General features: G+C 36.0%; 1 long non-coding RNA gene across 1 annotated transcript in view; it reads left to right on the top strand.

Annotated features, from left to right (window-relative positions):
• Nucleotides 1-6,851, top strand: part of LOC129313116 (uncharacterized) — a 29,146-nt gene extending 22,295 nt beyond the window's left edge. The window contains exon 3 of the long non-coding RNA XR_008593865.1: nucleotides 6,487-6,851. This is a non-coding gene — a long non-coding RNA (uncharacterized LOC129313116). The remainder of the gene's footprint in view (nucleotides 1-6,486) is intronic.
• Nucleotides 6,852-15,549: the final 8,698 nt, after the last annotated feature.

Genomic DNA, 15,549 nt, shown 5'->3' with positions numbered 1-15,549 from the left:
AAATAACTATAAAAGCATGGAGCATAATGTCATAACAACATTGCATCATTTCCATCATTATTGTAGATAAGTAAACCGATGTAGACGACATAATATAGAAAAGCTTGATTAAGTAGAAATAGATTGAGACCGGGCATACAGGAACTTGAGAAAGTTTAGAAAGGTAAATTCATCAGCTCTATATTGCCACTGAGTGAAATTCACTAATTCAGACCATGTGAAATTAGGATATTTCCTTTCCCCATCGAGGCGCAAAATTTCTGAAGGTGGTTCAAGCACCTTTTCTCCATTAAGTTTCATAAAGAAAGCCAAGGACCTCCTCTCAAAGTGGTTATTTGCCACTGCCCTATTTTGACTACTCTTATACCTTCCATTTGTTATTGCCCATACAATCAATATTGAAACATACATATAATTGTGGCCAGTGTTGGTAAGGTACGGGTAAGGGGTGGAACGTTCGAGAAAGCTCAGGAAAAACCTCAGGAAAGCGTGTGGCAAGGTTCGAGCAAAGCTCGTAGCCAATGTTGGCAAGGTATGGGCTAGAGTTGGAAGGTCTAAGAAAGCTCGAGCTAAACCCCAAGCAAGCATTTGCAAGGTTGTCATAACTATTGGCAAGCCCCGGGCAAAGCCCGTGACCAGTATTGGTAAGGTACTGGCAAGAGTTGAAAGGGTCGGGAAAGCTCAAGCTAAACCCCGGGCAAGTATTGGAAAGGTTTAGGCAAAGCCCGTGGCCAATGTTGGCAAAGTACGGGCAAAGGGTGGAAGGTTCAGGAAAGCTCAAGCAAAACCTCAAGCAAGCGTGTGGAAAATGTTGGCATAGTCTGGGCAAGCATGTAGCAAGGTCCGAGCAAAGCTCGTGGCCAGTGTTAGCAAGGTCGTCGTAACTGTTGACAACCTCGGGCAACCAAGCCTATGGCCAGTGTTGGCATGGTACAGGTAAGAGTTGGAAGGTTCGGGCAAGCTTGGGTAAAACCTAGGGCAAGCGTGTGGCAAATGTTGGCATGGTCCAGGAAAGAAGGTGCAAAGTTTGGCACATCATGATAGGCCTTTGGCATATCCAGGCAAGTCTATGGCAACTCCTGGCACGTCCGGACTGGCAATGGGTAGGTCTTGGCATGTCTTGACCTGCCACGAGCAAGTCCTGGTATATCCAGACCTACCATGGGCATGTCCAGGGCAAGTCCTGACACATCTAGACCTACTCGAGGCAAGTCCTGGCACGTCCAAGCAAGTCCTGCTACGTCTAGACCTGCCACGAGCAAGTCCTCGCACGTCTAGGCCTGCCCAGGGCACGTCCTGGCAAGTCTTGGTATATCTAGACTTGTAATGAACAAGTCCAGGCACATCTTGGCACATCCAAGCCAAGTCCTGGCATGTCCAGACCTGCCGAGGCAAGTCCTGGCATGTCCAGACTTGCCATAGGCAAGTCCTGGCAATTCAAAAAAAAGTCCTACCCATACCAAAATAAAATTTACTCATTACATTTGTGATTTCTTGATTTTATTAACTCAAACTTATCCCCTTTGTTCGGCCACTGAAGCAGCCGCCCGTGGAGGCCGTACTCTTTGAAGCAATCAAAAACTCCTATAAAATCATGTGGTTATCCAAAAATTATGAAACTTAGCAGAGTTCATTCTTATATCATGCCTAAGAAGCTTGCAAAAAATCAAACGAATCAGAGGTCTCTAAGTCCCTCAAAAAGGGCATTATCGTTGAGCAAAAAGTATGTCTATTCATGCCAGAGTGAAAAAAGCTCACATTGCTCTTTAGGAGGGGAAGTCTAACACCCCCTGCCCCAGCCAGGTGGGGCCCCTTACCTGGCAGCATGGGTCCCCCATCTATTGAAGGAGCCCCGGACCTACGTGACCGGCTGGCGGTTGGTGGCAATCGGCGGCGGCCCTCCGGCAACTTTTCCAATGAACCCTCAAAATCAAATGTGGTACAGTGCGGGTTGTGTGTGTGTGTTCGAGGGTTTTTTGGTTGGTCGTTTAGAGGTCATTTAGTGCACGTAATGTCTCTTGGCTTCTTCCAATGAACCTTTTCATCGATAGTTGGTTTTCTTTTAGGGGTTCATTGGTTGTTGTTGAAGGGCCGCAAAAATCATTTTGGAAAAATTTGGTTTGCCCTCCCTCCTTCTGAAAGGGGGTTGGCAAACTAGAATCCCCTCCTTAAATGTGCCTTTCGCATGCGAGACTCCTTGATCGTGCTGGTGAACAAGCTTGCTTTATAGGTATTTGCCTAAGATTGGTTGGTAAGAAATAGCGAGGGATAGGTGTGCCCCAGTTTGTGAAGGAAATGACGGGCCTTTCTCATATTTGATTCCCGTTATATGCATGCGGATAGGCATAAGGGTTGGCATTTCATGGGCCTCCTCCAATTGCTTGGTCTGAGGCAAGTCATGATGGGATTCTTTGTTAGGAGGCACTTCGTGGAACTTTCATGCTTGGCTTTCTCCCATCCTGAGCGAGTCCTAAAAATGCATGCTTGGGCATCTTCCTCTGTTTGCTTGGTGGCTTTTACCATTGGGCAATTATTGGTCTAATAACTTTGAAGGCTGAAGAGGGGAAAGGTTTCATATGAACGGTACTTGCATATGGGCTAGTCGATCTTAAGAGACGGGAGAAGCCCATCTGATAGTGTGCGACACGCGTACTTTGAAAGGGAATCTGGTTAAAATTCCTAAACTGGGATGTGGTGGCTGGCGGCAATGTTAGGGCATGTGGAGACATCAGCGGGGGCCTTGAAAAGAGCTCTCTTTTCTATTTAACAGCCTGCCCACCCTGGAAATGGCTCAGCCGGAGGTAGGGTCTAATGGCTGGAAGAGCATCGCACGTCGCGTGGTGTCCAGTGCAACACCGGTAGCCCTTAAAAATCTAGAGGACTGAGTGCCTCCTATACCCGATCATACTCATAACCACATCAAGTCTTTAAGGTGAACAGCTTGTGGTCAATAGAACAATATAGGCAAAGGAAATCGACAAAATGGATCCGTAACCTCGAGAAAAGGATTGGCTTTAAGGGCTGGGCACAGAGGTCTCAGCCCTGAACTTGTCAGCTGTCAATGGATTGCTTGAGGTACTCTTGTGGTAAGAGCGGGTTGCTGCTTGTTGGATAAGGGATGGACTAGGAACGGGCCTTTCGGGGTCCTTTCCTCAAGCGTCGAACAGTCAACTCAAAACTAGTACGAATAAGGGGAATCTGACTGTTTAATTAAAATAAAGCATTGTGATGGCCTCTACAGATGCTGATGCAATGTGATTTTTGCCTAGTATTCTGAATGTCAAAGTGAAGAAGTTCAACCAAGTACCGGTAAACGGCGGGAGTAACTATGACTCTCTTAAGGTAGCCAAATGCCTCGTCATCTACTTAGTGATGCACATGAATGGATTAATGAGATTCCCACTATCCCTATCAACTATCTAGCGAAACCACAGCTAAGGGAATGGGCTTGGCAAAATTAGCGGGGAAAGAAGACCCTGTTGAGCTTGACTCTAGTCCAACTTTATGAAATGACTTGAGAGGTGTAGGATAAGTAGGAGCCAAAAGTGGTGAAAGTAAAATACCCTACTTTTAACATTATTTCACTTATTCTGTGAATCATCTTTTTAGACCCAAGGCTCGCCCGATAGGCTTATCCAGGATTTTGACTGGGACAGCACATCTGTTAAAAGAAAATATAGGTGTCCTAAGATGAGCTCAACAAAACAGAAATCTCGTGTGGAGCAAAAAGGTAAAAGCTCATTTGATTCTGATTGCTAGTACGAATATGAACCATGAAAGTGTAGTCTATCAATCCTTTAATCCTTCGAAATTTAAAGCTAGAGTTGTCAGAAAAGTTACTACAGGGATAACTGGCTTGTGGCAGCCAAGCATTCATAGCGACATTGCTTTTTGATCCTTTGGTGTTGGCTCTTCCTATCATTGTGAAGCAGAATTCACTAAGTATTAGATTGTTCACCTACTAATAGGGAACGTGAGCTGGGTTTAGACTATCATAAGACAGGTTAATTTTAGGGAAAATGACAATCAAGTCCCAAAAGACTAATTTTATACTAGTTAAGTCCCAAGTAATTCTAAAAGGCCAATGAAGTCCTCAAGTCCTTAAGTAGTATTTTGATATAATGGAAAAGGATGAAAATACCCTTATTTGGCCAATGAATTTGAGCTTGGTCGTTCTTTTCTCTGCCCTAGAGATCTCTTGCAATTAAGTAGAGAAGAGCTGTCCATTCCTTCCCTGTCGTACTATCAACAACATACACTGGCGATCATTCTCTTTTCTGCCTTAAGCGATCACTTGCAATTGAGTAGAGGAAAGCTGTTGATCTCTTCTTTGCCATAACCACTAGTGACAAACACCAGCGATCAAGTGAATAGGGAAGTTGTTCGTCTCTTCTTTATATTCTCTCTACTGTAAGTCTATATGTTCGGCTGGACATTGCGAGCTGGTGCTTCTCATCTTTATTGTTTAGGGAAGAGATTTTGCATCTATCATTTTGTGTGCTATTCCTCCCAATTATATTTCTTTTTTTTTATTGATTCTACCTGCATAATTTCTAGTGCATTTGCTTTGTTGTCTTTATCGATTCTGCCTGCATAATTTTTATATGGCTGTCACTATTATATGGCTATCACTATATAACATTATATACCTGAGATACGGGGCAGGTCCTGATAAGAACTATATAAATTTTTCAATATAAAAACTAAATTTTTGTTTCCATTTGTTAATATATCATTATACTCTGTTTCCATAATCACCAACTGTCATTGTTGATACCATCTTTGCTTTCATCACCATTTTTTTGTCCACCACTACTGTTGCAGCCACAAACACCATACTTATAAGCAAACCACTGTCACGGCTACCGCCGCCACCACTATCACCTTTCCCTTGCATTTTTCTAATGTTGCCTTAAATCTTTTTTAACATCACTAGTACTTTTGCCTACATTTGAATTTTGTGCTGACTAGACTTGTGCTCTTCATCTCCACTTGTTATGCAATTTGATGTGTTTTACATTGATACACCAAACACATAATAGTATGTAGATTTGTATAATGAATAGCATACATAATACTATTCTTTGCTGCTTGCTTATGCTATTAGGTCTTGTTTTATATTGTTTAGTTGGGCTATTACAAAGTGATGTGATGCCCTATAGTTGCTAAGTGTTGCTTTTGGACTAGTTTATGGATCTCTATGGTGGCTCATGGCTCTGATTTCCAAGTAATTGCCTTGGATTTTGCAGTATGCTGGATCATCTTGGGATGAGCTGAAGCACATAAGACAAGCAGTCGGGTTCTTAATAAGTGTATCTTGTATTTTCTATATGAATAATTTCAAGAGAGCTGTAGAATATAAAAAACATTAAGGAGATGAAAGTAATTAGGCACATATTTATACCATATTAGATTTCGAAATTGAAGTCATCATAGGTCCTAGTGCTACTGCATTTGCACTAATGTTATCTCTTGCCCATTCCATCGCCAAGTTCTTTGTGACTTTGTTCATAGCCCCAGAATGAAACTATGTAGATTAGTTACCTTTGCTTTTGATTTTTGATACATAGGCTACGAGTTTAAAGCATAACATAATGTAGATAGCGCATTAATTTAAGACATATAGTGTTTGAAGCTAGCTTGAAGTATTGTATCATATCTAACATAAATGATCAGATACACTACTTTGTTTTTTGAAATATGGATATTTCTTAGCTTTCTGTGTCAATTTTCTCAAGGTTATCTTGATATATATATTATAGACAAGTATGGTGAGGGATAGCAAAAATACCTTTAGATGCTGTGTAGGCAGACAAGAGAAGTAGAGCTTTCACACCAGAAATGGAGGAGATAAAAATTATGTTACCATGTCCCGTTGCTATTCAAGTCACAAAATTATTACTTATATTAAATTTACTGCCAATGCTAGCTAAATTGGCAATACTATTGATGTTATAAAAAAGAACAAAACTCAGTCATAAGTAAATCAACTATAAGTTTTAAAACCCTTGAATACTCTAGTCTAATCATGACCTTATGAATGGTGGGAATGTCAGTATTGAGGATCTTTATTGCATATCACCTTATGAATGGTGCCCTTCAAGTACTCCTAGAATTCAGAAAACTGAATTTAGGTCATTAATGGATTGGATTGCAAATAGATTCTAGAGAAACCAAGATGATTTCTTTCTTAAGCATAAATTTTCAAAAGATACCTTTAGTAATCACAGTGGCCTGATGTTTTCAAAAATGACCACTATTAGTCTGTTAAAATTGAGCATGCATCTAACTCTAGATGCAGCATCATGTGTGATAAACTAGCAATTTATGTTATCCCTTTTCTCCTTCATATTTGCCAAAATTTTAATTAATCCAATAAAAGTTTCCACCCTACATATTCACTATTCCATAACAGTGTATCTATATGTGGTTTGTTTTTTTGGGTGAAACATTTGGCTGAATCTGTTTCATTTGCTTTTGTTGCAGACCATAAAAAAGTAATTTGCAATTGAGACACCAAGAAATTATGGACAACAAGCAAGCTACAACAAAAAAGAAGTCTGGATATGACAACTTCAAGAAAGAGTTTCTACAAAAAATGAAGGAAAATTCAGTGGTCTTATAGAAGCCAATGATTCAATGCGAGTGGCGAAAATTATCTATATAACGTGTATTTCTTGCTAATTGAAACAGCTAGGCTGCTACTTATATTACTTTAATCATATGGTGATCCAATTCAATGTAACAAATGAATCATGAAATTTCTAATTTCATTATTATTTTAGGACAAGTGAAGTGATATAAAACACTCTTTGTGACTATCAAATAAGCTGAACAAGCAACCAAATCAATTATATATAGCCAATGTCGCAACTGTTTGTCAAAATTTTAGGTGGGGTAACTATTAAATTTCCAAAGAAAGTTATTATTCTAGGACAAAGCTTCAGTAATTTGCAACTGAGATATCAAATTTTACAACTTCGTTAGGAAAATTTTGTAACTGGTACTCAAAATTTTGGATCGAAAAACTATTAAATTCCTACAAGAGTTAAATCTTTTACGACATGGCTCTAGTAATTTGCAATTGAGACACTTACCAGTATATGTACGAAGTAAGAGGAAGATGGCATAGAGATGCTGTCTCAATCATAGAAAAAATTGAAAGAGATTTGTTATTTAATATATTTAAACACAACTCATTTTTTTAGGCCAAAAAAATATAGCTCATTTGAATTTATTAATAAAGTTGGAAAAAGTAAAAGGAGAAAAAAATTCATTGAAAGGCTTGTATTAAAGCCTACACATGCAGATCGTGAGCTTGTGTCGACATACTTCTACCCCTAGTTTTTACGATTCAAGCTTCTAGCTTTTCGCATTGAGATTTCAAGCATAATCAACAAATTAATATTTTATTTATATATTTGTGTATATAAATATTATTTTTATTTAACTTTTATATCACCGATTTGACTGCTGGTCTAATCGATTGAATCGTGAAAACTGTGATCCGTTATTTTTTTCAATTTGACATCAAGTCTGAATGTCAAAAAATTGGAAACTAGAAACAAAGAAAAGAAGAAAAAACAAACTATCATCTTTCGGTTAAATCACATACACTCAATTAACCTTCAAATCAATATCTTATTTAATCAAACAATCCGTATGAATTTTAAAACCTTGATTGAATTTGGCATCTTGAAAAAGTTTATCAAAAGCTAAAATGGTTGAAAAAGCATTTCCTTTTGATGTAGTAGTCGCTCTTAGTCATACATAATCTTTTCTGGATTCTCATAGACCTTGGTCATTTGTTTGTCTATTTACATTTATTGGGGAGAAAATCAAAGAGGAGTGAGAAAGTATGGAGAAAATCATTTAGCATTATACACATAAGAAGAATTGAGATATATATATATATATATATAAATTAATATTCATGACCTGGCTCTAATACCACGTGGTGACTTAATATCTCAATTCATGTAAACAAATAAAACTGAGTAAAGTATTATGTGTGCGTACATAAAGAATCCACAATCACTTGAGAAACCTCAATTATCTTAAGTATAGACAAATGTACAATCTACTAGACCCTCATAGTTTTCAAAGAGTTAAAAAATAATGGAGAAAGTAAAAGTTATCGTGTCTTTATGGTTATCGACTGATTGACTTATACGGACCAGATCAATAACCGCTATAATTAATTAATTATATTCCATTATCTTTTGACTCATTTAGTTAAGAGATAGGGAATAACTGATAATTACAGGGTTGTAGGTTGGGCCTCTATCCATTGAGCTTATTTATGTGGTCCACCTATCATGATTCACACAAGATCATAAAGACGAATTGTTTAAGCTTATTAATTAATGTAAATTCATAAATAAATATTCCAACATTTACACCACACCATTAGCGGTTGAAGTTGTGAATAAGTTACTGCCATTCGTTGCTGGAAGGAACATGAAGCTAACTTTAGCTCTGTAATAAACGGTCTGTGGCTATAACCTTGAGGTCAAGAGGAGATTTTCATTTCAAAGTTGTTGATGAGAGAAAAATGAGTTTTTTTTTAAAGAAGAGCTTGTTGGTCCAATTTAAGGCCCTGCACCCCACATAAAATCACTCTTAGATCTAATGTGTGTTTGAATTAGCTATGTACCTAATTATTTGGGCCATCCTATGCCTCCATCTTCAATCAAGCCAATGTTTACATGTCAAGAGAAGTCTTGTTTGATGAAGCCTACTTCTCATTTTCTCATACAGCCTTACCAATTATAACTACAAGACATAGTTGTTGGTGAGGAGTAAGATGATCAAAGCAGATTAGTCCGCTTCAATCATCTCACTCCTCACTAATAGCTACATCATCTTCTTCTTCCTCCTTCGGCACCTCTTAATCTTCTTCCTTTGACCAGTGCTCCTCTCTCGACTGTCGCTATTCTCACATGGGTTCTTGCTTGCCATTCTCTGACTCACTGTCACAATTTCACAGTGCTCACTGATCTCGATCACCTAATCTTTGCTTTAGCCTCCAGGAACCTCTAATTCTCTGATTCAAATGCAATCATCCACAAGCACTAATGAAAAGATACAGATCTTAATTCCCATACAATCTTTCTCTTACTTCAAGACATTATGCAGATAAATTCTCTTACCTCTTGGCAGACATTTGTTTCAAAAACTCATAGCAACTGAAACACAAATAAAAGCAGCTGTCCTTGACTGACCCGATCATTCACATCATCATCAAAGACACCAACCGTAAGGCAGTATGTGCAACTCAAACCAGAAAGATGACATCCAAAGCCAATTTGGTTGAGACAAAGCCTCACAACAAGAGGTATGACCCTAAAACCAAAGACAAAAAGAATAGAAAATCTAATTATAAACCCAGTGCTTCTAACCCTTCTTTCAAGAAAAAAGGAAATTGGTTTATCTGTGGTAAACCAAAATACTATGCAGCACAGTGTAAGAAGAGAGCGAACTATGATAAGCCTCAAAAGCCAAATACAAATTTGGTAAAATGAGATGATGACATCATTGCTGTAATGGTGTCACAAGCTCTCTTGATTTGTAATGTGAAGAAATGGGTGGTAGACTCTGGGGCTACTAGGCACATATGTGCTAATTGAGATATATTTACCTCTTATGATCTTGTTAAGGAAGGGGAAGAACGTGTTTACCTTGCTGATTCCCGAATTGCCAAAGTTCAAGAAAAAGGAAAAGTGATCTTAAAGCTCACATCAAGAAAGACTCCGGCTCTGAACAATGTTTTACATGTGCCTGAAGTTAGAGCAAATTTGGTTTTAGTTGCTCTATTAGGGAAAGTTGGGGTTAAAGTGTCATTTAAATCTGACAAGATTGTAATGACAAAGAATAATGTATTTGTGGGAAAAGAGTATTGTAATCAGTGACTATTTATTTTGAATGTTGATGAAATGAATAAAACTACATTTTTTGTCTATATAATTGATTCCTTTGATTTGTGGCATGCTAGACTAGATCATGCTAGTAAAGTTTATATAAATAGGATGTGACAACTTGGACTGCTTTCTAAAATTAAAAACAATAATTTTGGGAAATGTGAAGTGTGTACAGAAACTAAACAAAGTAAAAAGCCTCATTTTTTTAGTCAAAGAGAATCTGAATTACTGTCTTTAATTTATACTTATTTAGGTGATTTAAAATAAATCATGATTAAAGGTGGTAAAAAATATTATATCGCTTTTATTGATGATTTTTAAGATATACTAAAGTATACTTGTTAAGAAATAAAAATGAGGCTTTTGAACATTTTATTTTAGACAAAACAGAAGTTAAGAATTAGTTAAACAAAAAGATTAAAAGGATTAGATCTGATAAAGGTAGAGAATATGTTTTGTTAAATGATTTTTGTGAAAAGGAAGGTATTATACTCCTGAGTCTAATGGTGTTGTAAAAAAGAAAAATAGAACATTAAAAGAAATGATAAATTTTTTGCTTGTGAGTTCTTCTGCACCTGATAACTTATGGGGTGAAGCTTGTAATGCTCTCACTGACATTACCATACGCTCCACTACAAAATTTTTAATTACTTTAGATATTTGAGTTGAAATTGTTGAAAACATTGGGATCCCAATAAAAGATTTTTAGAAATATTTACATAGTTTACACAAGTATAAATCTTATTATATACAGTGGTAGCAATAAAGCATTGTGCATTAAAGATTTAGAAAACATGTGTATCATTGAAAAAAAAGTAAAAATTGGCACTGTGTACTGTGACTCATGCCACATGTACTGCGACATGTGGCACAGAGGCCATAGGTGCTCACTTTGTGCCGCGCACTGCTGTATGTGAGTATGTGCACCGTAGTGCACATACTTGAATTTATTGTCAAATGGCAGTTTCTAATATGAAATTCAACTGCATGCCATTTCCATGTACGAAGTCTGATTGAGATGGTTCAAGCGCCCACGCGAAGCTTGTTTTGAAATCTAACTAATGACACTAGTTTCATCTCAATTCGACATTTCTATCAAAAATTAGACACTAAAGTTTACTTTGATCATTTTCTATCAAATTTTCATCACTTAGGTGTCTCAATTCGAAACCAATTGTCATTAGCCTCTCTTTGAGCCTTGACCAAGTCTAAATGGACAAAACACACCTAATTGACCATACACATGTACAATATAACACACATACACAACTTTGGCCTATAAATAGCCCATTTCTTCCTTTTGGACTAAATTCACATTTCATTTCTTTAATCTCATATATGGCCAAAACACTACAAATAACTTCCACCCATCTCATATTCACACATAATTACATCCATCCATTAGCCCTTTCAGTCTTTTTATCATTCATACATACACAAGGGCTAGGGAGTTCAAAATCACAAAACATACCACAATCATATCTTATACACATGTACAAATCCTATGGCAACTTATACATATACAAGACTAATATCAATCAAATTCATTACACCATATCTTATAAAGATTTAGGCGAGAGATGTCAACTCAACCGATATCCTTTTCCTTTGATTCACCAATACCAGAACCTGAAAAATGTAAATAACCACTGGTGAGATAAAAATCTTAGTAACTAAATATAGCTCATTGAATGTCTATTACCACATATAACCATACCAAAGTAACTAAAATCATCATATAGCACATATATACATAGTATATTATAACTAAATTATCACTTTCACATATAAATTACATTTTAAATAATTTTACACCTTAGTATGATCAATTATCCACCGATCCTCCAAAGCTCCCTGACATAAAATTATAGGCTCTTCTAGATCAACTACTTGTTGATCCGAGCTCACTTTTAATGGTAGAAACACCAGACTAAAGGTAATCTATCCCACCTATAAACTATAGTTTTCCTTCTTCACACTTGTGATAGAAGTGTCGTTGACTCCTAATCATATCCTAGCGGGCACTAGGGAGTTGCCAGATTGCCTGGATGTCCTATGGTAACAGTCCCATAATATGTTGTACCATATTACTTATGGTAACAGCCCGTATAATGCTATACTTGATGTCTCATGGTGCTAACCCAACCATATGGATTTTACATTCACATATCTCCACTCACACACAACCCCACATATGAAGGGTGAACTCCCACCCTCTATGATCATGCTCTTTCACAATTTCTACTACTTATACATCTTTCCACAACATATATTCTTCTATATCATATACGTATATATATATATCTTTATTAAAAGCAATAACTTTTCAAATTCATTTCACAATGCAAAGTTTATGCTAAAAACCATTTCAATAACAATCATGCATAAAACTCATATATTCACAATTTATCATTTAATATTTACTTTTACATAGTTATAATAGTTAATAAATATAATAAATTATATGGTTACATTAAGACTTCTATTTAATAGAAAGGGTTACCCGTGTAACTTCAACCCTATTCAAGCTCCTTTCTCATAATTCGTGCATCACACACTATAATTTATATAGAATTGGCATTGAGATTCAATTTCTCTATTGACCAAAAGTGTCAATTATCATATTTAAACACTTAATCGCTATCAAAATCACATTTTACACTCGATTGTGTACATTAACATAAATCATCCCTCATTCAAAGCTTTAATATTTTCTAGCAATTTTCTCTCACTACTCTCTCTCTAGATTAAGGCAACTATTGCTTAAAGTTTTAAAATTTTATCATTTCGACTACAACCAGTCACAAAACACTAGTTTAGCTCTAAAGAACCTTTTTACTACTATTGGGTAAGAAATTAACTCCTTAAAACTCTCGAATTCACTCTCTATTTAGTTAAAACTAAGAGAAAATAGGGTAGATTTGGAAATTAAGGCAATATGTGACTTACCTAATAAGTAACGAGCCGGAGACACCATCTTTACTCCTGATTTAGCTTGTCCTAGCAGATTCTTTTTTCTTCTCCACACCAGACCTCTCCTCCCACGTTTTTCCCTTCTATTTTTTAAGCTAGACACATCCCTATTAATCTAATTTCTGCTCCATGCGCCGTGACACATCTATCACTTACCGCAGTGCATGGCACAATGAGGGAAATCCTCACTATGCTCACACACTCTACTTCAAGACTCTACTCTTGTACTCATATTTATTCATATAATATTCTAATGAGTCAATATAACACTTTATCACTCAATCCTAATCTCACATTAAATCACTAATCCATCCCTAATCGATCATTAACACAGGATTAGAAATTCGGGATGTTACAAAGCTATTTTGTCTGCATGTTTTTTACAAAATAGGATATCTCATAAGAAAACAAAAAAAAACACCTTATGAGTTATGGAAATGGTTTACCCAAAATTTAAAATATTTGAAAGTGTGGAGTGTCTTAGAAAAGTTTTATTGCTTGATCCTAAAAGGAGAAAATTAGTTCTAAAACTTCTAATTATATGTTTATTGAGTATGCTGAACAAAGTGCAATTTATCACTTTTTAGTTTTGAAAAGTGATGTTTTAGACTAAAACACAATTGTAGAAACTATAGATGCTAAATTTTTTGAATATATTTCTCCCTTAAAAGTTGAGCATGTTTCTAACTCTATTAAGAATTCAAAGTTTAAACAAAATTCAAATGAGGATTTGGTTTTAAGGAGAAGTAAAAGGCAAAGAAAAAAAAAAGTTTTGAAGATGATTTTTACAGTTATTTAGTGCAAGATGAACTATTAATTTTTTATGAAGCCATTTCTCCTCTTGATGCTAAATTTTAAAAAGAAGTAATTGAAATTGAAATTGATTCATTAAGAAAAGATAAAACTTGGGCTTTAGCAGATTTGGCCCGAGGAGCTAAGACTATTGGGTGTAAATGGATTTTTTTAAAAAAATATTTTTCAAATGGTTCAATTGATACATATAAAGCAAGGCTTGTGGCTAAGGGTTTTACTTAAAATAAAAATATTGATTATTTTGACACATTTTCTCTTATAACTAGAATTTCTTCTATAAGAGTTATTATTGCTTTGGCTTCAATTTACAAGCTCTTTGTTCACCAAATGAATGTTAAAACTGCATTTTTAAATGGTGATTTGGAAGAAAAAATTTACATTGTACAGCTTGAGGGATGTGTGATTACTAGGCAAGAAAATAAAGTTTATACACTTTTTAAGTCTTTGTATGGCCTAAAACAAGCATCTAAGAAATGGCATAAGAAACTTGATCAAGTTTTGACAAATGGTGAATTTTCTACTATTGAAGTAGAAAAATGTGTTTATATAAAGCTTGTGGATAATGATTGTGTGATTATATGCTTGTATGTGGATAACATGCTAATCTTTGGCTCCAGTATGTATGTTGTTAATGAAAAAAAGATTTTCCTTCTTTAAATTTTGATATGAAAGATTTGGGTGAAGTCAAGGTAATATTGGGTGTAAAAATCATAAGGAATGAAAATGAAATTTTACTTTCTCAAGAACATTATGTTGAAAAAATTCTCAGAAAGTTTGGACATTTTGAAGATGCTCCTCTGAGTACTCCTTATGATTGAAGCGCAATTAAAAAAGCACAAGGGTGACCTAGTTGCTCAATCTGAGTATGCATAGATTATTGAGAGTCTGTTGCATTTGATGAATTTTACTAGACCTGATATAGCTTATGCAGTAGGCAAATTGAGAGATATACCTACTGTCCAAGTAGTAAATATTAGGAAGCTTTGGTGAGAGTCTTGAGATATTTGAGAGGTACTATGAATTATTGTACATTGTATAGTGGATTTCCCGCTGTATTGGAAGGATACAGTGATACTAACTGGATTTCAGATTTAGAAAAGATAAAATCTACTAATGGTTATATATTCACTCTTGGTGGTGGTGTAATAACTTGAAAGTCTGCAAAATAGACAATCAATACAAAATCCTTAAGGGATTCTAAATTTCTTGCCATAGAGCTAGCTGGAACTGAGGCTAAGTAGTTGAAAAACTTCTTAGCAAGTATTCTAATATGTGAAAAACCCATACCATCAGTTTCTTTACATTGTGATAGCCAGTCTGCAATAGCAATAACTAAAAATAAGACCTTTAATGGCAAAAGTAGATATATTCGATTGAGGCATAGTATTATAAGGCAGCTACTCAAAGATAGGGTCATCTTAATCGATAATGTAAGATCATAGTTAAATTTGGCAAATTCGTTAACTATGCCCCTAGGGAAGAAATTTACTATTGAAACATCGAGGGGAATGGGATTTAAGCCTGCTTGAAATTAATGATGACGAAAACCCAACCTTTATGATTAGAGATTCCATGAAGAAGGTTCAATGGGTAAGAACAAGTTGCTTGTTAGTTCTGCTAGCACTGAATTTTTGTCCCTTCATATGGCTTGAGAAAGTGGTAGAATGCATTGAACGGAGGCTGAGCAAAAGGTCATGATGTTTTCATAGTCCTTATAGATCGTGTATTCATTGCAGATACACTTGATAAAAACACGTATATAAATATGGATTGAGGCCACTTCTATAAGATCGTGGCGAAATCTCTAGAGCATTTGTTAAAATCAGGCGTGCGCATGGTTGAT

This window comes from Prosopis cineraria, unplaced genomic scaffold (genome assembly GCF_029017545.1).
Source record: "Prosopis cineraria cultivar Desert tree isolate PC_DT_omini unplaced genomic scaffold, ASM2901754v1 PC6, whole genome shotgun sequence".
In the NCBI taxonomy this organism is placed as follows: domain Eukaryota; kingdom Viridiplantae; phylum Streptophyta; class Magnoliopsida; order Fabales; family Fabaceae; genus Prosopis; species Prosopis cineraria.
The sequence above is the reverse complement of the archived record's forward strand: the minus strand, read 5'-3'. Positions and strand labels throughout refer to the sequence as shown.